Source organism: Orcinus orca, chromosome 8 (assembly GCF_937001465.1).
Source record: "Orcinus orca chromosome 8, mOrcOrc1.1, whole genome shotgun sequence".
Classification (NCBI taxonomy): domain Eukaryota; kingdom Metazoa; phylum Chordata; class Mammalia; order Artiodactyla; family Delphinidae; genus Orcinus; species Orcinus orca.
This window is the reverse complement of record NC_064566.1, coordinates 50,965,165-50,989,111: the sequence shown is the minus strand read 5'-3', so window position 1 is coordinate 50,989,111 and position 23,947 is coordinate 50,965,165. Positions and strand designations below refer to the sequence as shown.

Here is a 23,947-nt window from a genome sequence, read left to right as displayed (position 1 = left end):
CTGCAGGGAATGACTAACCTGGTTTTCTCAGCAGTGCCTGGAAGGTCCATTAAAGGATGCTGAGACTCTGAGATTAATGGTTCTGTTGTCTGGCTCTTGCCCCACGGGTCCAGATGCCTTGCCTTCCACCTGTGGACTGAGTATGGCTCCTGAGATTGAGGGTGATTTGGGGGGAAAAGTCTGAGCCCAGGCCACCATCGCCTTCCCCAGCTCCAATCCATCCTTGAGCTTGGGCTTGATGAGAAGGCAGCCAGGGTGGCTCTGCCTCTGGCCATTGGTGGGTCTGGGCCAGCCACTCCCCATCCGTGAGATTAGTCCTCTTCCTCTTCCTCCTTTTTCTTTTTTTACAAGTACTTATTGGGCACCTGCTCTGTGCAGGTAATGTTCAATGCACTTGAGAGCACAAAACTCCCTGCCCATGTAGCACCTACATTCTAGCAGGGGAGACTAGTTTATTTTAGTTCATGAGTAAATATATAGCAGGTCAGGTAGTGATAAGAACTATAGAGAAACATAAGGGAGGTTAAGGGGCAGAGATCCACAGGGCTTGGGGGCACTGTCTGGATTTTCTGGGTCCTCTTCTCACAACACCACCTCCCGCCTAGCCTGGAGGAGACCCCAGACCCTGAGCCCCAACGCTGTGCCTGGCCCTGCCTTGGTGGGTCTCAGCAGCAAGCCAGGGGCCAAGGCGAGGGCTCCCTGGGCACAGGCCACAGCTCAGGACCACTAAGGCTGCAGTGCGGAGCATCCTGAGCCTGCCTTCCACTCGCAGCCTGCAGAAGCTTTCCCCAGGCTTGGAGAGGGAGTGCGTCCTCCAACCAACCCCGATGTTTCATTGTAGAGACAGGGTGCTGGGCCCAGAGAGGGGCAGGGACTTGCCTGGATCACACAGCAAGGCAAAGGTGTCTTGTCCCCCTCCTGCCCTCTCCTCTGGCATGTCCACAATGGTGCACTAAGGGCAGAGCACTGGCCTGTGAGGGACTGCCTGTGTCCTCAGCTGGCCCCATCCTCCCAGCTCTGACAGGCCAAACTCGTCTTCTCTCAGCCCCAGGAGGTTGAAGCCACTTCCCCTCAGCCCAACCTCAAGAGGTTAGGATTTTGGTCGACTGCCTCATCTTGCTCAGATGTGATTTCAGGTGGGTCCTACCCCTCTCTGGGCCTCAGTTCCCTCATCTGCCAAATGGAGGAAATGAAGGCACCTGCATCTCGGGTCTGTCAATGAAGAATGAGCACAACACTGGCAAGAGGGCAGTTTGCAGACTTTTAGGTACCACTCCAACGACACAGGTTGTTATATGTTCAACACTCCTGTTTATCTGAAAACCAGCCTCCTCATGCTTGTGGGGCCCTGAGGCAACCCCCAGAGCAGGGCAATAAGTGAAAATTCCACAGAACCAGTTCTACAGAAAAGACAAAAACACCCCGGCTCCCAACCAGCGGGCCAGCAGCGGACAGGAAAAGCCCTTTCTCTGTCCTTGTGGTGAGAAGGTGAGCAGGGAGACACGGAAAGGGATAGGCCTGGGAGGACTGGGAAAGCTTATTCCGGGAGAAGGTGTAAGCCCGAGGTAACTGTAAGCCTCAAGTCCCAGGCTGGGAGAGGACGTACCTACACGAATGGCAGGTACATGCATGTCTACGTGGCGGGGGTGGTGTCAGCTATGAGTGGGTCTGACCTGGAAGAGGCACACGTATTCATAGGGGTGCATGTGTTTGGAATTGCACCCATGTGTATATGGTACACGTGTGTGTCCGTGAGAGTGGCCCTGGAGTGTGTACATTCACACGTGTGTTTGCCTGTGCTTGTGTCTCTGCATGTAATGCACACGCGGGCCCACTCCTGGGGTGCCCACAAACCCCCAGTTTAGAGGCCTTGTTTTCCCAGGCTCAGCAATCCTTGCCACAATTCCAGGCAGGCCCAGATGCCGTGGGAGATTTGTGGGGTTCCTGGTCACAGCAGGCTCTCAATTTCCCTGGGGAACAAAAGCCGTTACACAAGAGGAGGAGGAAGGTTTAGAGGATTAACTTGGCCTGCTCAGCCCTGGATATAGGCTTCTCATAGTGGGGGAGGGGTGTGCCCAAGGCCGAAGCCCTCCTCCTGGGGTCCTCAGCTGCCTGTGGGCACTGACCGCTTCACAGCTATCCTCCTGCCCTCAGTCACTGGCAGGAACCCCTGTCCAGGTACAACAGTCAAGCACTTTACAGTTTACAAGGATTCTATCCACAGTCACGTCCTCACAGAGTAGACTGAAGCATGGACTTCGCACAAAAGCTTTGGCATCCTCTGAGAGCAGGTCAGGAATGTGCCTGGAGGCCTCACCTTGACCAAGTGAATCAGATCCTTAAGGGTTTCAGGCAGACATTGACTTTCGAGAAGCACTGATATAGAAACTCCATACAGAGCCAGCCCCTCATCCCCCAGGTTCTCCCAGGATGGCTAAGACCCATTCAAGCAATCTATACTGGCAAACACAGTGCTTACCACAGTGCTTATACTATCTCATTTAATCCTCATAAACCCACGCAAAGTAGGTACCATTATTATCTTCATATTACAGATGGGAAAGGGAGGCACACTGAGTGGTTAGGTAACTTGCCCAAGGTTCCTGTAGCTAGTAGTAGCAGAGCCAGGGTTTGAACACTGCTTCATTCAGCTGCAATGTCTCCATGTCTGGGTGGGAGTCAGTGTGGTGGGAGAGGCAAGGAAAAAAAGCAAAAAATCCAAGAAGCCAGTGGATGTTCTCATAAGAATGTAGGGAACAGCAGATTTTACTTATGGATTGCTTTAGAATTTCCAAGCCCATAAAAGGCTGGAAGCAGCTCAGACAAAAGCCACATACGCCACATGATCCCATTAGAGGCAGAGCAGTGAAACAGCAGCAGAAACCTAGACTAAGATGGTGATTGAGCTTCCTGGCAGCCAAAGTAAGAGGCGGGAGGTGGGGAGGCTGTGAGGATTCCAGAGCCGGGCCAGAGTCACAGGACTGGAGACAAGGGGACCACTAGAGAGATATTCGGGAGGCAGGTTCAGTGGGGCTTGATAACTGAATGGTGGAAATGGGGAATAAGGAGAAATGAGGAAGAAGCCCAGGATACACCCAAACCCCTCCTTCCTGCCAGGGTGGCTGGAGGACAGAGAGCACACAGGCAAGAACTGGGCACAGTGCCTCACACAGCAGGTGCCTGGTGAGTGTGTGCTACTGGCCCCCCGTTTTCATTCATGCCAACACCTGCTCAGACCTGGGCCACTCCCCCCCTCACCCTGCCTCACACGGCCTGGGGGCTCAGGACCCTTCTGGCTCTACTCTTCCACCAATCTCTTGGGGGCTCCTGCTTACCATCCCAGCCTCCAGAGCCACTGCCCCTGAAGCTACAGTTCCTTCCTTCAATCATCAGCTCGGGGGCTGAGGGGTGATCATGGGGAAATAATCAGGGAGAGCATCGTGAATCAGCAGGCCTGCTGCCCAAGGCTCAGGGCAGGGCTGGCAGTGGAAATGCTGCAGGGCAAACGGTGACACCCAAGGAGTTCCCACCGCCCAATCTCTTAAACTCTCCACCAATCCAGGTCTGTGCCACAGAAAACCGCCCCCACCCCTCCACCGCACCCCCCAGTTCTTTAAGTTCTGAGACCAGTTTCTCAGATGTGGGCTGAGGCTGAGTGGGGAGGAGGGAAGGGGTTCATAATCATGGTGCCTTAGGCTATATTTTCACATCTTTTCATCTGATCATTCATTTGTTCATTCCCTCCTCCCTCATTCGACTAATGTTTATAGACTTGTCCAAGGACCGGGTCTCCATGACAGTGATGATGTCCCCATTGGTCAGAGAGAGAGGTCAGGGAGTTTTAGTCCTGTGTGCTAGATTGCCAGAGGAGGAAAGTGAGGCCTGGGAAGGGAAAGTGACTTGTCCAAAGTCACACAGCTGAAGCGGGGACTGGCCCTCAGTTCTCCAATTGCCAGCCCATGCCGAGTTCAAACACGACTGCGCATTAATGGCGCTGTTCTTACTAATACCACAGGGATCTTTTCTACAACCTAAGGTGCCTGGAGAGTCTCTCAGACAGAATGAGGTTTGCCTTTGGGGTCTCCTCAGCCCCATTTCTTGTTCTTTCCCTTCTTCCTCTTCGTGTCCCCTCCAAGAGCCCAGTGATCCCACAATTCCTTCATCCTGTGGGGAATGATGACAACTCGGTATCTGAACCATTTCCTCTCCTGAGACGCCTTCCCCTGAACCCAGAGCTACTCCAAACACCTCCATTGCCCCGATGAGAAGGAACCTCTGGGTTCACTGTCAGCCCTCCCAGGCAGCATATGGCCATGGACCAAGGACATTCCCTCAACACATAGGAGCAGCTCCAGTGCTTGTGGCTGGCTGTGGAGGGCCCTTTCCTGGGGGTTTCTCAAATAGCTGCAGAAGTGACCTCTAGTATACCTTTCCTGGTAGTTTATACACTTGAAAGTGTCAGACTGCCAGACTGGTCAGAATCCTTGAACACGTGAGCTGGAATCAGGGAATGTTATAGCTGGAGAATAGAAAGTTGGAGTTTGGATTATAGACTCTTAGAATGTTTCCGTTGAGATTACAGACTCTTAGGGCTAGGGCTGTAGAATCATAAATAATTATAGCTGGAATTATGGATCAAAGGAAATCAGGGACAGAAATGATGCCAACATTACTCCATCCCCCCCTCTCTGACAGCTGAGAAGAGAGAACCGGCCTCGTCACCCAGCCAGTGGTGGCTGGGCCAGGCCTTCTGCTGCCCAACAGGGCTCTGTCCTCCAGATCTCCTGGAGAAGCCTCCAGGGCCTCTGGGGCCGAAGCACTCCTTGCCTGGGGACGGTGGGGACAGCGGTCTGCCACTCTTCTAGCCCAAGCCTCACTGCCAGCCCATCACAGCACCCCACCACCAAGGCGGATATATTTAGGTGTCCTCCCTGAATATGTTTCCACAGCTCTGGACACTGCCTTCTATGTCCCCTCCTTCTCCAAGGCCTCTGGGCACTTTCTCTAAACTGACCCAATGAAGTCACCAGGAACAAGGGCTCTTGCTCTGCCAATGCAAATATTTCTCCCCCAAAACGAAGCCTAGCCTGAGGGGTCTCCTGGTTCACTTTGGTCTGGAGCTCAGACCCACCTGCTCTAACCCTGATGTTGCAGCATTCCTCTAACTTCCAGGGCCTGCTTTGGCCCAAGGACCACACATCCCTAATCCTACTCTTCTTAACTTTCCTCATTCCAGGCAGAGGGCACTCCTGCCCCTGCCCGTCTCCAAACACACACACACACAAACACATGTGTACACACTCGAGGGCACAGGCCAGCATTTTTCTGTTCTTCCCATGTTTGTCAGGAAAGAGGCCTCCATCCAAAGCTCCATGCCTGCACTGGCAGCTCTCCCTTCAGCCTCTCTCCCACGCCCCATCCCAGACCTTGCCAGAGACTCAACATCTTCCCCTTTCAGACTGTATCTTCCCAGGAGCCAGAGAGTCTCTGAGAGTTCAACAGCGATAGAGGTTGGGGACAGGAAGGGATCCTTCAGACATACTTAAGCGGGAGACTCTCAGATTCCCACCTGCCCAGCTCATGGGAAATCACTGGCTCCGTGGAAACGGAGAGTTCTTAGAGCAGGAAGGGACCACTTATATGGCAGCTCCATCACTGTCATTATAGTTTTACAACCTGTTAAGGGTTGTTATATGCCAAGCACTTTATAGCCAGGAACTGTCAGTCCTCACAATAACCCTACAAGGCAAATACTATTAATGTCTCCATTTTACAAAGGAAGAAACTGAGGCACAGAAAGGTTTTGCCCTAAGTCCTACATGTAGAGAGTGCCACAGGTAGGATTTAAACCAGGCTTGGATGTCCCAGGTGGTGGCTTGCTATAGGAACCCCCTTCACCTTGGTCCCCTGGGGTCCTGCAGCCTCTTCCTGCCCAGTCAGTGCAGAAAAGGTGAGAACCTCATTGATGGTCACAGCTCCTCCTGAGAAGCCCAGCTTCCCTGCCCCTGCATTAGAAATGACAGACAGACCCCACCACAGTTCCCCCATGCAGGACACATCCACACGCCCCTGTGACCCCTTCCTTCACATACAGTGCACATGGCCATACACAACTCCAGCTTCCCACCACACAACTCAGCTGCACATCTGCACACACAGCACACAGCACACACCAGACATGCTGCCACACTCCCCCAGGAGGTCTAAGTCCTGCTATCTCAGTTTGGAGGACAGGCAGCGGAGTCCTCCTACTTTACAGGTGCCGAAGGGCCCCCAGCAGGATAAACCCAGCTCATCACCAAGCCTTGAGTCAACTCTCTGGATGGGAACTTACCAGAACAATATTTTTACATTAAAACAAATGCAAAAATATTACAGAGAGGAATGCAAAATCCACATGAATTTTGAAGATTAAACAATGAGACTTCAAAGAATCTTCGTGTGTGTGTGCCTGTGCGCACACCCACACGTGCCTGTGGGAGGGTGAGCATGGGACTAGCTGTACTTCCTCCACCCAGGTCCGGGGTGAGCTTTCACTCTCCCAAGCCCTTAGGGGCGCTGGGTGGAAAAGTCAGAACCACCCTAGGGAACATTCCATGGAAAATGTTCTGTCATAGTAAGAGCTGCACAAATGCTTCTCGTCTTCCAGCACACTGCACAGAGCCATGGATGTGCCACACACACAACACACATCTCACAACAGGCACCACATGCATGCATGCACCATGTGTGATTGCTCCCACCACACAGTGGGCACACACCCTGGGCACACACGTGGAACCCCCGGGTTACCCTGGCACAGTCAGTCATGGCTATAGGTAGGTAGGTACCACACTTCTTGCACGCAGACAACACTACAATTCATTGGTCACACTCGACACACCTAGCACACACCACACACTAACTGCATACAACCCAGTACACACACATTGCCCACACTAATCTCTTACATACTGCCCACGACATACCCACCACACTCCTTCCCTCACATACACACTCACTCCCCCTGGGGAACCCCACCTGGGGCCCGCAACGCAAGCCTGGCGTGGGCAGAGCTGCCCTCTACCCACTCACCCTGGCACTGCCTGCCCCTCTTTCCCCACCCCACCCCCATAGTCCTCATCTGGACCGCGAAACCCCCGGGCCGGGAACTTCATTTGCTCCGGCGCTGGCACGAGGCGAATCCGCGAACCGAAGCTCCGCACAGGCAGAAGGCAGCGGCTGCAGCTCAAACCCCGGGCGTCCCCGCTCCTCGCGCTGCAAGAGCAAAGAGGTGGGGAGGTGGTGTGGCCGGGCGGCCTCCAAGCCGGAGCTGGACTCCCGCTTCCGCCCAGGCAGGACCCGGCTGGACTAACAGCCGCTGGGGAACCCGGGGGAGGTGATAGTTCTGGAAGAGGCCGCAGGTGTCAGGAACTGGTGCTCTGGACCGGGACCCAGGAGCCCTGGACTCCAGCCCAGATTCCCTCACCTCTTCTACCTTCTCTAGGCCTCAGTTTCCCCCATTGTATTGGGGGCCTGGGGTGGGGTGGGGGGCCTAAGTGGTGATTCCAACTTTCCAGCTCTGACATTCTGCAATTCTGGAATGGTGGTGGGGAGGGAGGGATAAAAATAAATGCTATTTCTTGAGCACCTACTATGTGCCAGGCATCATACTAGGTGTTTTAATACATTACCTCATTTAATCCTCATAGCAATTCCAGAAGTATTATTATCCCTATTTTACAGGAGGCAAAACCCAAGCACAGAGATGAAGTGACTTGTCCAAGGTCACACAGCTGGTAAGTGGCAGACCTGAGGTTTGAACTCAGACAGTCTGACTCCAGAGCTCAAGTACCCCTAAAGCATGGATTGGTGGCACTTTCTATACTGTACACTGCTCCCTGATTCTCATAACAACACCAGGATCTTGGTGTCACAAATCCATTTTACAGATTAAGAAACTGAGGTTCAGGGGGATTATTTTACCCCAGGACACCCAGCTAGCTGGACATCCTACTAAAGATGGGGGGTGGGGGTGGGAGTGATACTGGGATGGTATAATGAGACAGCGCCTGTCACATAATTGGTGCTCATCAATGTCAGCATTCCTCCTGTCACTCCTCTTCCTTCTCTTCTTTTATCTCCTAAGCTCTCTTATGGACAGTGGCCTCTAATTCCCTCATCTCTGAAACCTCCCCTGACCAGTAGCCCTCAGACAAGCCAGCCCCTCCTCTTGCTACCGCTGCAGCTTTTAATCAACAGTTGTTGAGTTCCTGTTCTGTGGCAGGTTCTGTGCTAGGACTGCAGATCCAAGTCAATAGGACAGTCCAGATAGCGCTGGCCTCATGGAGTTTATAATCTGGTGGAGGCCCCAGATGTTAAATAAATAGTCACATAAATTAATACAGAATTACACATTGTGGTAAGTGCTAAGAAGGAAAAGTGAAGGGTTAGAGGAGAGATTATAATGGGGGTGGGAGGGGGAAGGAATCTAGTCTAAATTGTAAGATTTGGGAGAATTCCCTGGCGGTCCAGTGGTTAGGACTCCATGCTTCCACTGCAGGGGGCACGGGTTCAATCCTCAGTCGAGGAACTAGGATCCCGCCTGCCGCGGGATATTCAGCCAAATAAATAAATAAATAGTAACATTTGGGAACATTTCCCAGAGGAAGTGCCCTTTAAGCTGAGACCAGAGTGAGGAGTTGGCCTCAGCCAGGTGATGGTGAGGGAGAAGAGAGTCCCAGGCAGGGGAAACTTAAAGAGGGTGAGACAGGAAAGGGCTTGGCATGTTCCGGGAAATGAAGCACAGCCAGAGTGGGAGGTGCCCCACGAGCCAGGAGGCATGGTGGGAGATGGGCCTGAAGGAGCGGCAGCAGCCAGCCCACACAGCCCAAAGTCAGGACCTTGGCTTTTGTCCAAAGAGCCGTGGGAGTCACAAAACATTTAGAGCAGTGGAGTGACATAAGCAAATATCTTTTTTTAAAATTGGGGTATATGGGGCTTCCCTGGTGGCGCAGTGGTTGAGAGTCCGCCTGCCGATGCAGGGGACGCGGGTTCGTGCCCCGGTCCGGGAAGATCCCACATGCCGCGGAGCGGCTGGGCCCGTGAGCCATGGCCACTGAGCCTGCGCTTCCAGAGCCTGTGCTCCGCAACGGGAGAGGCCGCAACAGTGACAGGCCTGCGTACCGCAAAAAAAATAATAAATTAATAAAATAAAATAAAATAAAATAAAATTGGGGTATAGTTGACATATAATGTTATATCAGTTTCCGGTGTACAGCATAATGATTCGATATTTGTATATCAAATATCATTTTAATCAAACTCTCCAGCTGCTGGATGGAGAATAAGGAATGGGTAGGAGGGGCAAGGTAGCAGCAGGTGCCCAGCTAGGAGGCTGTTCTACAGTCTGGGAAAAGATGATGGCCGCTGGCCCAGGGAGGATGTGGGAGGTGGAGACTGGAGGACAGAGCCAGGGATATGTGGTGTCATGGGCTGTTGTCATACCCACTTCGCCTGAACCAAGGGGCCTTGAGGCCTTGGCTGGCTCAAGGGGAAATGGTTGCTGCCAGTCCTTTGAGGGGAGAAGTGTTTGCCTGTGACTCAACGGACTTGGGCCCCTAGAAACCCTCACCTAGGGAAGCTCTTCTCTCCCTTCATGGTAGCTCTTCCAAATCTTCCCTCTCCACAAGCTCTAACTCACTGACACCCCAGCCCCACCTGCTACCTGACTGACCAAGAAAATTCACTCACCAAAGGCTCACTGGTTCTCACCTGTGCTAGGCAGACATTAGGACTGAGGCCAGGCTCAGTGGAGGGGGCTCACGTAAGTTCCTGCCCCCGACCTCTCTGCTCAGCACCCCCCTCCCCAAGAGGTGGCTCTTCTTTTATCGGAGGTGAAGGCCCCAGCAGTGCCCAGAGCTGCTCTCTGCTTCTGCAGCCAGGTCCCCACGCCCTTGGGAGTCCTCGTCTCCACCCCTGCCAGCCTGTGAACATGCTCCAGTGTCTTCTTAAGCCTTGGAGCCCCCTCTCCAGGCACTGCCCCCTCTCTTCCCTTCACTGCCGGTGGCCTCAGAAAAGTTGCCTCCTCTGCAGTCCTCAGCCCATTTATCTAGTCTCTGCTCCCAGAGCATCCCCAAAATGGCTCCTCTAAGGACCCAGTGACCTCCATGCCCCTGAAGGACTGCCCAGGAAGTCACTCGACGGATACTGTCAAGAACTCCCTGTGTGGCCTCCATAGCACCCTTCTCCTCCTGCTTCCCAGACTCCTCTCAGGGCTCTGTCCCACCCGCATCTTCTCTGCACATTCTCCCTGGGGGAGGGCAATGGCTCTCCTTAAATTACCCCTGTGTGATGGACACTCACAGTTCCCACCTCCAGCCCAGCTTTTCTCCTGCACCTCAGACCTATTGCTCCCTGGACTTCTCCCCTCTGAGGACTGAAGTGCCCTCTTCTCTACAGTAATCTCCCCCATGCCTTCATCTTCACGACAACACCGTCAGCCCCTGTCACCTTAGCCCAACACCTGCAACACTCAGACAACCAGCCTCTCCTTTCAGCTCCCATCGCAGCCTGTATTCAACAATCATTTATTGAATTCCTACTATGTGCCAGGATTAAGGAGGCTTTCTTAAACAAAAACATAAACAAGAAAAAAGAAAACATCATAAAGGAAAAAAAGTGATAAACTCAAGTATAATAAAAATTTAAAAGTTCTATTAATCCAAAATACTAAAAGGGACTTCCCTGGTGGTCCAGTGGCTAAGACGCCATGCTCCCAATGCAGGGGGCCCAGGTTCGATCCCTGGTCAGGGAACTAGATCCCACATGCATGCTGCAACTAAGAGTTCGCAAGCCGCAACTGAAAGATCCCACATGCCGCAATGAAGATCCTTCACGTGGCAACGAAGATCCCACATGCCTCGACTAAGACCCTGTGCAGCCTAAATAGATAGATATTTAAAAACAAAAACCAAAATACTAAAAAAAAAGACCACAAACTGAGAGGAGGTATTACAACATGTTAACAGACAAGGATTATTATTCAGCATATATAAATAACTCCTATATACCAATAAGAAAAAACCCAAACAACCTAATAGAAAAATGAGCAAAAAACGTGAGTAGGCATTTCACAGAAGAGAAAGCAAGCACGGCCAATACACATACGAAAATATGTTCAACCTCACAATCAATCAGGGAAATTTCAAGTAAACCCACAAATTTCAAGTAAATACCATTTCACACACATCGGATTAGCAAAAATTAAAGAGTGATAACACCAACTTTGTTAAGGGTGTGGAGAGATGGGAACTTTTGTGCACTGTGGGTGGGACTCGAAATTGAACATACCAAGTTGAAGAACAATTTGTCAATATCTAGTAGTTGAAGATGCACATCATCTGAAAGAGTTATTCCACCCCAACATAAATAACCCGGATAAACTTTAGCAGGTGTAGAAAAATGTACATCACAGCATTTTCTCTAAAGCAAAACATTGGGAACAATCTAAATACCCATCAATAAGAGAATGGAAAAATACATTTTCATTCAGGTGTCCCTTTCTATCTGAACGCTCACTCTCCCGATAATTGTTACAATGACTTTCAAAACTTCTTACTAGTAGAAAACCTGACTTAACAAACCTGCAGGTGCTCCCCAGCACAAGTCTGGGTGAGAGGATGTGGGGTAAGCTGTGGTGATAACTCCTCTGTTCTCCCAATAGGATAGGCTCGCACCTCATGCTTGTGTTCCTTAAACTTATTTGGTACGTAATTGTTACCATCTTCCCCTCATTGTTAAGCAAAAATGTCTTCTAAGAAAGTGGGAAAACCTGAGCCTGAGAGGCTTAAGAATGCCCACGCATTAGAAGAAAATGTGGAAGTAATAAAGCTCATTGAGAGGGCTGGACACGTGAAAGATGTAAGCTTGGCCAGGCATGTATCCTCCTCCATCACACACAGGAACTGTGCTACATGTGAGAAAACAAACAAACAAACAAAAAGAGCCCATTCAGGGGACTTCAATGGTGGCACAGTGGATAAGACTCCGAGCTCCCAATGCAGGGGGCCTGGGTTCGATCCCTAGTCAGGGAACTAGATCCCACATGCATGCCGCAACTAAGGAGCCCACAAGCTGCAACTAAGGAGGCCACAAGCTGCAACTAAGACCTGGTGCAACCAAATAAATAAATATTAAAAAATATTTTTTAAAACAGAGCTCATTCAGTGTTAGATAATGAAGCAATCAGTGTTTTAAATGCTTTAGAGCTTTATGCAATGATGGAAACATCCTATATCGGCTGTCCAATGTGATATGATAGCCTTCAGCCGTATGTGTCTACTGAGCACTTGAAATGCATCTAGTGCAACTGAGGACCTGAAATTTTTAACTTTAAATTCATTTACGTTTAAACTTAAATAGCCTCGTGTGGCTAGCAGATACCATATTGGACAACACAGCTTTATATTGTGCAGAAATCCTTGGTGATCATTAATAGTTTTAAAGAATTTCAATGATATTGGGGTGAAATTAGCAGAAGTTTTTGGATGAGCTGGCAACATATTATTATTTTTCCCAGATAAAATTCTGTAATATGAGCTTTTACTATCTACAGATTTACTATCAGGAATGGGTTATGTTAAGGGATGACTGTATAAGCATGTAATGGAATACTATACAACAGACAAAAATGAATGAACTAGAGCAGCACACGGACAAAGCTAAATCTCACAACTATAATGGAACTGAATAAAGAAGTATATGGGAGGATACACACAGTATGATACTATGAACATAACGTTCTAAAACATGCAAAATAATACTATACTTATGTATAAAGACATGAATGGGAATGACCAACCGGGTAAAGGTCAGCTTTGACGGGAAAGAGGAGGTGAGATTATAGGGGACACAGTAATAGACCCTGCTTCTCCCCTGACTCCCCAGCCCCCCACATGCTTTGCAAAGACAAAGGGTGATCAGGGCCAGCACAGAGAGGAGGCACCTCCTCTCAGAAGCCTTCTCTGTCCCCCTCCCCATCAGACAGTGCCCAGGGCCTCCTCGGGGCTCCCAAGGCCCCAGTGTTGGCCTCTGATGCACCGGATCACTCTGGCCTGATGTAGTCTCTCTCCACATCGCTCCCTCACCAGCGGAGGTGAGACACTGTTCCAGAACAGTGTCTGGAACACTGCCTACAAACACAGGCACTGTGTCTGTGGTTCACCAGCCCTGTTTTCTCCACACTTGGCACAGGGCTCTATAATAACTAAATGAACGAATGAATATAGGTCTCTTTGGGGATTAAGAGTCATCATTATCATTCATCTCTTCTCTGACCCTCTCTATGTGCCCAAGCATGGTCAGGGCACCGGGGATACAAAGATGAATTGTCCATGGCTAGTGCCCTCAAGAAGTGCCTGGCTTGGAGAGGGGATAAGCCAGGATGTTGTGGGCAGAGGGATGCAGTGATGTGCACTGAGGCATAGGAACCCAGAGGGGCCCCTGGCCCAGCCTGGAGACATGGGTACAGGGGAAGTCAGGGTACAAGTCCTAAGCTGGTGTTTAAGAACAACTAGGGTCATCTGGGTGAAATCAGGGGAGGGGGCAGCATGAAAAGACCTGGAAGTGAGAGAGAACGTGGCAAATTCTGGGAACCTTATGTGTCTCAGTTCAGTTGGAGAGTCCAGTGGAAGGGAGGAGTGGGACAGATAAGGCTGAAGAGGCGGGAGGGACCAGGTCTTGCAGGGCCTTGAATGTCAGGCTGGGAAGCTTAGTTTATCCTCAGGGCAATGGGAGCCATGGAAGGGTATAAGCAGGGGAGGGGCATAATCAGAGTAATGTCTTAGAAAGTTTGCTCGTCCCAGCTGCTGTGCGGACAGGCAGAAGAGGAGGCAGGGGACCAGTAAGGGCCAGTAGTCCAGGCAGGTGGCCAAGCTGGTAGGGATGGAGGAGGGGTGATAAGTGAGGAACTGATTAGAAGGGGGATTGTGGGGACTTTGTAGGAAGTAGAATCAGCAGGATTTAGGCAGATTAGATGTGAATGTGAGGGAGACAGAGGGTTATCTTGGTTTGGGTTCGCCCAGAAGCCAACACCGGGGCAAGGAATCAAGTGCAAGTAGTTAATTTCTGAAAGGATCCTGAAAGCATCACTAAGGGCCTGGGGAAGTAAGACAGGGAAAGGAAGGAAGCCAATTCAGGGTGGTTGTATGTTCAGGCCACTCAAGGTGGCTGTTCTTTTGTTGTCTTTACATCCCCTGCCCGACCACTGCCTGCTTCACCTACACCCTACTCACATAACTGACCTTCCTACCTACTTGCCCCAGGCCCCAGCTGGTAATTGTTCTTATCAAAGGGGCAGTGAGGGGTGTGCCCCTCTGTTAGTTTCCCTGGTAACCAATGAGCCAACCTGATGTCAATCCCCTTCTACCCCCTGGGAGTGAAGACCGCTGCCATGTCCTGCTCCACGGTTGCTCCAGGACCTTGCTTCAGACGTGTAAGCTCCCCCATCCATTAAACCATTGATGTCTTTGTCGCTGACTCCCGGCTCTTTCTTCGGGCTTGAAGCTGGGCAGGCACAGGCCTTTGTAGGCCTGTGAGGTACAGCCCAACAGTGGTCAATCAACAGATTATCCCTGGGGGTCAATCCCATTGGGAACCTCTAGGAGGCAGCACAGAACATGCCTCAGAGATTTCCCACATGAGTGACAAGGAATCTGGAGCATTTATCTATCAACTCTAGTTGTCACTGGTTAAAAGCTGGTCCCCAAATTTTCTGGCCCTTCTGGCCAACTGTGCTCCCGACGGCCAGAGAAAGCTCCCAGGCAGAGTCCCAGGTACCGTCAGTGAGAAGGTGTCGGGGCATAGGGAATAGTGAGCGCTGAGGGTCATGATCAGGAACCTGCTCCAACATCTGCTACAGGGGAAGAGGAGGCCCATTTGCTCCCAACAGGCTGAGCCCTGGTTCTCCAAGGTGGGCAGAGGAGAGGAATCTGTGTTGAAGTTGGGGAGTGGGGGTTGTCTTGATGGCCCTGACTTCTCCCCAGCGTCCTCTCCCCAGTCCTCAGCCTTCTTGCCTGGTCCATCCACTGCCCCCAGATGGTATGCAGAGCCTCATCTGATTTCCGTGGAGACTGTGCTCCAGCCCCTGGAAATGCCTACTCCGATTAGCTTTGCCAAGTGGTTTGATCATTGCACCCACGTCAAGTCAGAGAAAATTGGTGGCTCTTTATTAAAATAATATCCCATCACCAGGGGTTGAGAGCAGGCTGGAGACACAGATTTGGGGAACTTACCAACTTAATGTTCGTTTTTCTAGGCCATAGGGCAGTGAGTTTGCTTAATGGAAGAGAGAAGATAGAGAAGAGGGTTTGGGCTGGAGCCATCAGTTAAAGGAGGGAAGAAGAGATGCCCAGGGACAAGACTGAAGAGAAGCAGCCAGAGCAGTAAGATGTGCGGCAGAGCAGTGTGGTGTCACTGAGGGCGAGGGAAGACAGGCTTGGGAGAAGGAAGGAGAGGGCTGCAGGCTCAGAGCTGGGCCCAGGAGCCAGGCGCCATCTACCGGGCTCCAGGAGAGGTCAAAGAGCCCTGCATTAGAGTGTGTCAGGAAGAACACTTGCTTCCTCCTCTTCCTCTCCCTCCTCCTCCCCCCTCTCCCAGCCTCTGCCTGTGGCCTCAGAAGCCTTAGCAGCTGGCAGATGTCCAGTGAGACCCAGAGTTGACGAGCTATGTCTGACATTTCCAAAGACTTCTGAGACTTCCCTTGCTCCTGTCAGCCCCCATCCTTGATGTACCGGCAGCCTCCTCTCCAGACCAGTGCTTCTCTTTTAGCCCCAACCATGGTCCCAAGACCCCCCCAACCCCTTTCCTGAGGTCCAGGAGCCCCATGCCGCACCTGTTTGCTCTGTCAGTCCAGCATCCATGGGCAGCTTATGTCCTGAAAAGGGCCACCACTTCCGGAAGTTCCCCCTTTCACATTCCTACCACATTCCAGCTGCCCAACCAAGTATTAACCCACAAATTCATAACCCAGGAATTTTAGCCCTGGCAGCTGCTCCTCAGGGCTTTGAATTCCTCCCCTGCCTCCATGTACATTGATGGGAGATGGGGGTGAGTCATTGCCCCTTTCTGGGTCTTAGTTTCCTCAGCTACAAAATCGGGTCGACAATCCTTGCTCTGCCTCCTCCCATGGCTGGCTCTGAGGGTTCACACTTTGTAAATTCTGCTAGTTGTACGTGCTGTTCCCCCTCTTGGAATGCTGTTCCTTTCCTTTCTTCTTTGTGAGTCCTGATCACCCTTCCAAGCTCTACTAATAAAACATGCTACCATTTTTTTCATGTGTGCTATGAGCCAGCATTGTGCTAAGGGCTTTACATATGTTATCATGCTTCATTTGTACATGGAGTCTGAATAGATACTCTGATTATTCCCATTTTACAGATGAGGAAACAGGCTCAGAGAGACTATATGACTTGCTTTAGGTTACACAGCTAGGAAATGTTGGTCAGAACTAGAACTCAGGACTTCTGAGGTAAGACTGAGGCCTTTCTCATTTCAGTCTGGCTCCTTCCTATCATGCCCACCAGATCTGCCCCTGATTCAGAAGTTAGCTTGTGTTAAAAGGAACACAGTGCATGTAGTAAAGAGGCGATAGTCCACAGAGGTCTGCTGGAGCCTCATTGGCCTCTGCAACACTGCCTGCTGCAGGGGGTCGGAGAGGGTAACAAAATCAATATGAGGAGCAAGAAGCCAAATTACATGAGAGTTGAACCCTGAGATCAGGGGGGAAGTCTTTCACTGGGTACCAACAGGTCCCTGTCCCTTTACTTTATTTATTTTTTTTTTTTTGCGGTACGCGGGCCTCTCACTGTTGTGGCCTCTCCCGTTGCGGAGCACAGGCTCCGGACGCGCAGGCTCAGCGGCCATGGCTCACGGGCCCAGCCGCTCCACAGCATGTGGGATCTTCCCGGACCGGGGCACGAACCCGTGTCCCCTGCATCGGCAGGCGGACTCTCAACCACTGCGCCACAAGGGAAGCCCCCCCGTCCCTTTTAAATCAGACTAGTTGAATCTGAGGTACAGTCAGACATTCTTGTTTTGTTAAATAGTTTAAACCCCATAATGAAGAAAGAATTGATGTTTTCATTCATTTCAGCTCTTTAAAAATCAACAAATCAATATCCAAAGATTGGAAATGACCTAAATGTTATTCATAGGGAACTGGTTAAATAAATTATGGCTGTGAACAGAACTAGTAAGCTTTTTGTGTATTGGTGTGAAAAGACTTTCAGGAAATCTGCAGAAGAAAGCTAGAAATATATGTACAAGTATGTAGCCTTTTGTGTATAGAGAAAGAAAAAAGAGCACACGGCTTTTAGGGCTTGTATATGCATAGTTATTTGGAAAGATGAAGAAACCATGAATGGTGGTTGTTTAATAGAGTTAATGAGAGAGAGACTCTTCACTGTTTACCTTTCAATATTTGTTTTGTTTGAACTGAGTGAATGCATTCTTTAGTTGAAAATTAAATAAAGAAACATATCACTTTCTTAAATCAAGATGTCACATTTAATAAAGTTGCTGCAGGGACTTCCCTGGTGGCGCAGTGGTTAAGAATCTGCCAGCCAATGCAGGGGACACAGGTTCGATCCGTGGTCCGGGAAGATCCCACATGCTGCGGAGCAACTAAGCCGGTGCGCCACAAATACCGAGCCTGCCCTCTAGAGCCCGCGACACAACTACTGATCCCACGCGCCGCAATGAAGCCCATGCGTTCTAGGGCCCGTGCTCCGCAACAAGAGAAGCCACTGCAATGAGAAGCCCATGCACTGCAATGGAGACCCAATGCAGCCAAAAAATAAATAAATAAATTTTAGAAAAAGAAAAAAATTAAAAACAAAACAAACAAACCCACAAAGGAGTGTGCTAAGAAAGCATTCTTGAAAAAAAAAGTTGCTGCAAATGAAGGGGTTTGACAGAAAGATAGATCAATGGAACAGGATAGAAAGCCCAGAGATAAACCCACGCACATATGGTCACCTTATCTTTGATAAAGGAGGCAGGAATGTACAGTGGAGAAAGGACAGCCTCTTCAATAAGTGGTGCTGGGAAAACTGGACAGGTACATTTAAAAGTATGAGATTAGATCACTCCCTAACACCATACACAAAAATAAGCTCAAAATGGATTAAAGACCTAAATGTAAGGCCAGAAACTATCAAACTCTTCGAGGAAAACATAGGCAGGACACTCTATGACATAAATCACAGCAAGATCCTTTTTGACCCACCTCCTAGAGAAATGGAAATAAAAACAAAAATAAACAAATGGGACCTAATGAAACTTCAAAGCTTTTGCACAGCAAAGGAAACCATAAACAAGACCAAAAGACAACCCTCAGAATGGGAGAAAATATTTGCAAATGAAGCAACTGACAAAGGATTAATCTCCAAAATTTATAAGCAGCTCATGCAGCTTAATAACAATAAAACAAACAACCCAATCCAAAAATGGGCAGAAGACCTAAATAGACATTTCTCCAAAGAAGATATACAGATTGCCAACAAACACATGAAAGAATGCTCAACATCATTAATCATTAGAGAAATGCAAATCAAAACTACAATGAGATATCATCTCACACCAGTCAGAATGGCCATCATCAAAAAATCTAGAGGGCTTCCCTGGTGGCGCAGCTGTTGAGAGTCCGCCTGCCGATGCAGGGGACACGGGTTCGTGCCCTGGTCCGGGAAGATCCCACATGCCGTGGAGCGGCTGGGCCCGTGAGCCATGGCCGCTGAGCCTGCGCGTCCGGAGCCTGTGCTCCGCAACGGGAGAGGCCACAGCAGTGAGAGGCCCGCGTACCGCAAAAAAAAAAAAAAAAAAAAAAAAAAAAATCTAGAAACAATAAATGCTGGAGAGGGTGTGGAGAAAAGGGAACCCTCTTGCACTGTTGGTGGGAATGTAAATTGATACAGCCACTGTGGAGAACAGTATGGAGGTTCCTTAAAAAACTACAAATAGAACTACCATATGACCCAGCAATCCCACTACTGGGCATATACCCTGAGAAAACCATAATTCAAAAAGAGTCATGTACCAAAATTTTCATTGCAGCTCTATTTACAATAGCCCGGAGATGGAAACAACCTAAGCGTCCATCATCGAATGAATGGATAAAGATGTGGCACATATATACAATGGAATATTACTCAGCCATAGAAAGAAACGAAAGTGAGCTATTTGTAATGAGGTGGATAGACCTAGAGTCTGTCATACAGAGAGAAGTAAGTCAGAAAGAGAGAGACAAATACCGTATGCTAACACATATATATGGAATTTAAGAAAATAAAAATGTCGTGAAGAACCTAGGGGTAAGACAGGAATAAAGACACAGACCTACTAGAGAACGGACTTGAGGATATGGGGAGGGGGAAGGGTAAGCTGTGACAAAGCGAGAGAGAGGCATGGACATATATACACTACCAAACATAAGGTAGATAGCTAGTGGGAAGCAGCCGCATAGCACAGGGAGATCAGCTCGGTGCTTTGTGATCGCCTGGAGGGGTGGGATAGGGAGGGTGGGAGGGAGGGAGATGCAAGAGGGAAGAGATATGGGAACATATGTATATATATAACTGATTCATTTTGTTGTAAAGCAGAAACTAACACACCATTGTAAAGCAATTATACTCCAATAAAGATGTTAAAAAAAAATGAAGGGGTTTGATAGTGTCTCATTATTAAGAAAAATTGAAAAATTTTATAAACAAAATTTTATATAGGGATTTACCATTTTTCTAAGTAGTTTTGCATAAATTAACATATTAATCTTCTTAAGACTTACTTAGAACAGATGACTACTCTCATTTCTTAGAGGAGGAAACTGAGGCTCAGAGAAGGCAATGGTCTTGTCCAATGTCACCCAATCTGTAAGGAAAGGAACTGGAACTGGAGCCCCGGGGCCTGATAACAGGAACCACAGAAAATGCAGAACAAAGCCACACCTTTGCTTCTCAGAGTGCTGGTGACTCATAAAAAGGGGGATAAAATAATTCTGTCCTCTTGAGTGGTTTGAAGATTAACTGAGGTAACGTATGTAAAACTCTTAGCACTGTGCCTACCACAGAGCAAATAATCAAAAACTTTAACTGTTGTTTTATTTAAATTTTATTTAAATAACAGAAGAGGATGTTCCAATTCAGTGGGCATTTCTTGAAATGCCATGAAATGTTCATGAAATATGAACACCCCATACTTCAGCCATACGAACTAAGAAGGAGAGAAGCATCAGAGAACTGAAGGAAGTCTAGGAAGTGATCTTTGCCCTAACGATGCTTATGGACTTATTGGTGAGACAAAGTTTAAGTAGACTCACATACCTTTTCTGTAGTTATTATTGTCAGTGTTCAGGTAATTTTTTCCATACTAAGCCTCATTGTAAAATTAAAAAGGAATTGTCTAATTTTATGTGCAGTGCTTTTAAATGACAAATGACAGAATTTGCAGGGAGAACTAAATGTTTTTTTCAGAATATTTTATTCTATTTTAGATAATATTGTGCACAACGTTTATACTCTCAACCACCCTCCACCATAACTGAGGTCCTGGGTACATATCTAGTCCCCTAATCATCCTGCATTAGTGAGGGTTTTGGCATTAATGGCGCCAAAATGGCAGTGTTGTCGTGTGTTCTCTGCTTTATCTAATGTTTATTGTATTGACATACACGATGCTCACCTTGGCTTCTGGCAATTCCCAGATTAGAAAAATACTAACAGAGTAATGCTGTACTTATTGAAAACTGTCATATAAAAAAAACAACGGAATTGTTCTTTCCAGTTAATTTTTTTCCCCAAAGTTTGAGAATAAGGGGATTAATTTGCATCTCAGAGGAGAAAGCCCTTATTTCCTGGAGAGAGAAGTGTGAGGAGGGCCGCAAATGTCCTTACTCACCAGGGAGCTTGGTTCATGTGGAAACACTTCCATCTGCCACCACTTGAAGATGTGACTGGCAGAAGCTCTTAGATGTTGCCACTTTCAGAAGTGGCCAAGAAAGGCCAGAAGAACAAAAGGTAGGATAACAAGAGGGCAAGATCAGGAGGTTTGTGTCCACCTTGAGCTGCTTATGCAGGTTGGAAGGGAGGCATTTCATTGGAATCCTGCTGCCCCTTTCAGTAACCCAACTGACAAGAAAGAGAACCCTTCCAAAGGATTTGGCGCTTCTGGGTTTAGGGAAGCAATCCACAGTGTTCAACTTTTCTCCAGGTGGCTTATGGACTGATGGTGTATGTCCAGGATTTAGAAAACAGCAGGAGACAAAGGGTTCCAAGCAGTAATGTCTAGTGTATAAACAACTACACTTGGTCAAACCTGTATACAAGATGTGCAGGAGAGGAGAAAGCAAAGCACAAGCCAAGATTACCTATGCGGGAAGTGATGAAAAGAGTCTCTCAGAAGAAAGATCGAACAATCCTCCATCTATAGAATGGACACAGGGACAACATCCCTCTGTGAAAAAACACCAATAAAATAAAAACCTGGATCTCCTTACGTGATCACTGCTTTTCCTGGATTTTAACCAGCATTTTTCTTGTTCCTCAGGCTTTAAATAGGGAGTTCAGCATGGACCCCCGCACTGGAATAGAAAACTCACCAGTTTGCTGACCTGGTTCATAGACCCTGGAGAATGTTTGATACAGGAATACTACTAGCCAAAGAAAAGAGAAATGGCATTGATGTGAGAGAGGCAGGTGCCACATGGTTTTCATTTGCCTTGAGCAAACTGGATGCAAATGAAAAGAAATGAAGACTAGGTACTGTGATAGCAATGCCCACTTCAATGAAAACCACCACCTCACTGACATAGGTGCTGGTACAAGGCGTTTAGAGGACGAGGAATCTGTCATATAGATAATAGTTGATGACATTGACACTGCAGAAGGTTGGCCTAAGCTTCTGTCCTGTGTGGGCAGTGGCTCCAGCAGATCCCATCTCATACATGCACACACACACACACACACACACACACACACACACATGCTTGCACAAACCCAAACCTCAACACCGAACACATCTGATGAGATGTGGTGCTTTATACAATCATGGATTATAAATAGCTACAAAGCAGTCACAGGTCATTAATGTCAACACATAGTATTTAGGAGATGATAATGAAGAGAAAGAAAGTCAGCTGAGTCACGCACCCAACACAGGAGATGATGTTCTTTGATACAAAAGTCAACATCAACAGCAACAGAAATCCATGAAGCATTTGCTGAAGAGGAAACATAGCATTCGGGTGTAAAGGTAAGAACTTAGGCCAGTTAGAGTGATTAGGGCCAGGTTCCCCACCATGGTGACAACTTGTTAACCCAGAAATGGTGAGTTCAGGCCCTAAGAAGTAGTTTCTGCCAGGCATTCCCATATGGGGAGACATGTGCAAAGAAAATGCACCTCCCTTTCAAACTATAAAAGATGGGATGATTCTCATGAGTACCATACACACTAAGTGGTATGCTAGGGCTGCTGTAACAGAGTACCATAGACTGGGTGGCTTAAACAACAGAAATTAATTTTCTTACCGTTCTGGAGGCTAGAAGTCCAAGATCCAGGTGACAGCAGGACTGGTTCCTTCTGAGGGCCTCTCCCCTTGGCTTGTAGATGGCCATCTTCTCCCTGTGTCTTCATACCACCTTCCCTCTGTTGTGTCTGTATCCAAATAGCCTCCTCTTGTAAGGACACCAGTCCTACTAGATTAGGGCCCACCCCAGTGACCTCATTTTAACTTAATTGCCTCTTTAAAGATCCTTTCTCCAAAAAGGTTACATTCTGAGGTACTGGGTGTTAGGATCAGCATCTTTTGGGGGAGGGATTCAGCATAGAAGAGTGGAGAAAAGCAAAATGTAGTCCAGTCTCTTCTCTGTTTCTGATTTCCTCCCCGTTTCCCTTCGAGACAAATGACTTCTGATCATTTGGGGATTTGGGACTTACACCTTTGTAGCAGTGAGTAGAGATGGGACCCTGGCTTCTACTTCCATTCCTATATTTACTCCTCTGCCATTTTTTCCCCGTATTTTGTTTTGTTTTGTTGTTGGTTGGTTGGTTTTTGTTGTTGTGGTGGTGGTGGTGGCAGGTATCCTGCTGGCTCTTCCTTCAAAATACATCTGGCATCCGTCCGTTTCTCACCACCTCCATTGCCTCCACCTGGTCCTAATCTTCATGATCTCTCGCCTGGATTTCTTCATTGGCTCCTTCCTGCTCTGGCTGCTCCCATCCTCAGCCCACTGTGGTTTATTCACCACACTGAAGCCAGATTCAGCCTTCTAAAATGTAAGGCACGCTGTATCTCTGCAATGGCTTTCCACCTCACTCACTGTCCTACAAGATTCCACCAACCTCTGGCCTCCACTTCACTTCTTCCGTCTTCACCCCCGGCACCAGCCTCCTTCCTCTGGAAGCCAGAACTTTGCACTTACTGTTCCCTCCGGCTGGAAGGCTCTCCTTCAAGTCTGTTCAAATGCCCTCTTTTTAGCCTCTCCTGAGGCTTCACCTGACCACCCTACTTAAAAATCAGGGTTTCTGGGCTTCCCGGGTGGCGCAGTGGTTGAGAGTCCGCCTGCTGATGCAGGAGACGCAGGTTCGTTTCCCGGTCGGGGAGGATCCCGCGTGCCGCGGAGCGGCTGGGCCCGTGAGCCATGGCTGCTGAGCCTGTGCGTCCGGAGCCTGTGCTCCGCAGCGGGAGAGGCCATGGCAGTGAGAGGCCCCCATACCACACACACACACACAAAACAAAAACAAAAATCAGGGTTTCCCTGGTGGCGCAGTGGTTGAGAGTCCGCCTGCCGATGCAGGGGACACGGGTTCGTGCTCCGGTCCGGGAGGATCCCACGTGCCGCGGAGCGGCTGGGCCCGTGAGCCATGGCTGCTACGCCTGCGCATCCGGAGCCTGTGCTCCGCAGCGGGAGAGGCC

The 23,947-nt window shown here is 48.9% G+C and overlaps 1 protein-coding gene and 1 non-coding gene across 4 annotated transcripts in view; one reads left to right on the top strand and one right to left on the bottom strand.

The window, feature by feature from the left end:
* The window catches only part of P2RY6 (pyrimidinergic receptor P2Y6), a 53,371-nt gene extending 29,753 nt beyond the window's left edge, over positions 1-23,618 (bottom strand). Inside the window, exons 1-2 of one of the 3 annotated variants that reach the window (XM_033405669.2) lie at positions 22,560-23,618; positions 22,182-22,252 (exon numbers count right to left, since the gene is read on the bottom strand). The gene's annotated coding sequence lies outside the window, so the exon portion shown is untranslated. Of the gene's footprint in view, positions 1-18; positions 1,640-22,181; positions 22,253-22,559 lie in introns of those variants that run through there. The other 2 variants (XM_049714274.1, XM_033405671.2) reach the window with 2 other exon arrangements.
* On the top strand, positions 10,723-10,795 carry TRNAW-CCA (transfer RNA tryptophan (anticodon CCA)). The gene has a single exon. It is a non-coding gene; the product is annotated as a tRNA-Trp (tRNA).
* Positions 23,619-23,947: the final 329 nt, after the last annotated feature.